This window comes from Notamacropus eugenii, chromosome 4, assembly GCF_028372415.1.
Source record: "Notamacropus eugenii isolate mMacEug1 chromosome 4, mMacEug1.pri_v2, whole genome shotgun sequence".
In the NCBI taxonomy this organism is placed as follows: Eukaryota; Metazoa; Chordata; class Mammalia; order Diprotodontia; family Macropodidae; genus Notamacropus; species Notamacropus eugenii.
The window spans coordinates 307,272,406-307,275,457 of record NC_092875.1 but is presented as its reverse complement, the minus strand read 5'-3'; the positions used below and the strand labels follow the sequence as shown (position 1 = coordinate 307,275,457).

General features: G+C 35.6%; 1 pseudogene; it reads left to right on the top strand.

The window, feature by feature from the left end:
- The first annotated feature begins 560 nt into the window (after positions 1 to 560).
- Positions 561 to 1,408, top strand: LOC140501409 (cyclin-dependent kinase inhibitor 3 pseudogene; annotated as a pseudogene).
- Positions 1,409 to 3,052: the final 1,644 nt, after the last annotated feature.

The window sequence follows — 3,052 nt, the reverse complement described above, 5'->3', positions numbered from 1 at the left end:
TAATACTAAATCGTCAATCTCAACACTAAGCCTAACGCTGAATGCACTCGACTCCAACCCAAAAGGCAATCCTGACCCTAAGCCTAACCCTAAACCTCGATTCTACCAACACAAACCCTATGCCTAATCCTAACCCAACTCCTCCTCTACCCCTAAATTCATGCAAACCCTAACCTTAACCCCAACCCTAACACTAAAAATGCGCTTGATTCTAACCCAAATCCTAACCCTAACCCTAACCCTAACACTAACCCTCGATTCTATGAAAGCTAACCCTATACCTAACTCTAACCCTAACACTATCCTTAAAAGCACTCGATTCTAACCCTCACCCTAAACATAACCGTCATCCTAACCCTATCCCTAACCCTAAATGCACCGGATTCTAACCATAACTCTAACCCTAATGTGCTCGATTCTAACCCCAACCCTAAATCGCCAATCTCAACACTAAGCCTAACCCTAAACGCACTCGACTCTAACACAAAAGGCAGTCCTGACCCTAAGCCTAACCGTAAACCTCGATTCTACCAACACAAACCTTAAGAGTAATCCTGCGGCAGCCTCGCTGTGAAGGTGATGAAGGTGCCTAGTACGATGCAGAGTGAGTTTGACTCATCAGATGAAGAGCCAGTTGAAAACGAACAGACTCCATTTCAAGTGTCATGGCTACCCTTATCCCTTGTGAATTGTTCTCAATTTCTAGGTTTATGTTCTCTTCCAGGTTGTAAATTTAAAGATGTTAGGAGAAATCTCCAAAAGGACATGGAAGAACTTAAGAACTATGGTATACAAGATATATTCGTGTTCTGTACCAGAGGAGAGCTGTCAAAATACCGAGTACCAAATCTTTTAGATTTCTATCAGCAGCATGGAATCATCATTCACCACCATCCTATCCCAGATGGAGATACCCCTGATATAGACCGATGTTGTGGAATCCTACAGGAGCTTGCAGTCTGTCTTGAAAATAACCGGAAAACCTTAATACATTGTTATGGAGGACTTGGGCGATCTTGTCTTGTAGCAGCTTGCCTCCTACTATACTTATCTGATACAGTGTCACCGCAGCAGGCGATTGACAGTCTTCGAGACTTAAGAGGATCTGGGGCCATACAGACCATAAAGCAATATAATTATCTCCATGATTTTCGAGACAAATTGGCTGCACATCTGTCAGCAAGAGATTCAGTATCAAGATCTGTATCTAGATAAAGAACAGTATCAAACACATAAATAAGATGCTCTCTGTAATTTGGTTTAGTCATCAGAAACTGTTAGTAGTGTAACCAATTCAAATGAAAACGTGGCTATACAGATGTATCTCTAAAGGTTTTGTTTTTTTTGAGTTTTCACTTCATGTTCTTATTTGGGGATATTAGATGTATAAAACTGTACTTCCTGTAAATGAGGCCCTCGTCTGTTTTATATGGGTATTGTATTGTCGGATTGCATTCATGATCCTTAGATATCTGTCATGATCCCTGTGTAATGCTAATTCATAAGAACAGAAACCACTCATCCTTGGCATCACTGTGTAGTGCGTGACTATGATAAGGCTGGAAATTACTTGGGTACCTTGGTTCTTGATTTTTATTGATCCTGGTTGACTGTTTTTAATGGTCTGCATCCTGTTACATGATTTGTCTGGTTTTTTTCTGTGTAGTGCACCAGCTGAATTCCTTTCATTTTTTAATCTTTAAAATTACATCAATAGTAATTTTCTTTAACAATCTTAACTCTTATTGAGTTTATACCTACCTAGATTGAATCACATGCATAAGACTCAACTAAATTAAGGAAATCTAACCTAATTTAACATCCCTTTTCAAACCAATTTAATGTATCCTGTTTTAAATTATGCTTCTGAAAATACTCAAAACTTTCACACGAACTTTAGACATGGAAGATAACAGTATGCAAGATCACCTATTTAACCTATTTATGGGCAGTGATACCATACTTTACAGGGTACCGATGTGTCTCCAAAGTCTAATCAGTTTCCACTGTACTTTAACACCTAGTAAGTCCAAAGGAAATCTTTGTCTATCAAATAGTCAGCAACTAAAGCATATTTGCTATTGGAGTAACTGTACTATTTCAGAGAAGTACTTCAAAATGATTCAGTGTTTTCAAGAATGTGTTCCATGACACAAACCTCATTTTATTAATGTTTATTTTAGTTAATTAGAAAGTTAACTTATAGTAGTACTAAGAAATATATAAAAAATTATGTATCCTATCAATATCCAAGTGAAAGTCCTAGAAACTTAAATTACTATTTCAAACCACACATTACTAAAAGCAAGGGCATTTTTGATCAGTAACAGTTTAGGAGTAATGAAATAGTTCAGAGATTTCATGAGAAATCACATTCTACAATTTGAGTAAAAGTACAACCTAAGCAAATTTTCTAATATCAAACAGTTTTGAATCTTGATTTTGCTTTTGCATATTAGATAATATTCAGGATAATCGAGAAAGGTAATGTGACTGGTTAACTAAGCTCAGCTAAGTACTCATATCTAAATTTCCATTTAAATGCCATTTTAATACTTAGTAACATGTAGAATTCACTTCACTAAATTACTTTAAACAGCAAATATAATTTTCTGTATAATAGGCAAGATAAAAGAAACTGCTCCAAATACTGTAAGGAAATGTAGTTAGTGTATAGCATGATAGTTAGAGGAAATATTTTCTCTGCCTGATGTTGGGTGAAAGAGTTAATTATGAATGACAGCCAAAATGGGGATGGGAAGAATATAAAAAATAATCTGGAAGAGTTTGATAATCCACAAACCAAATAAGTAACTGCATTTTAATGTGCCTTTAATGGCTTAATGTGCCAACAAAGGATGCTATTAACATAAATAACACAAACCACAAATGCTTTGTGACAGTTTTTATTAAATATACAAATGTAGAATAAATTCATTGAACTATAAGGACCAATTTCAAGTGCATTTTCTTTGGTCACATATAAAATCTTGGTAATTTAAAAAAAAACAAGCAAAATGCTAAAATAAACTATGTTTTGTTTGTCTTGTCA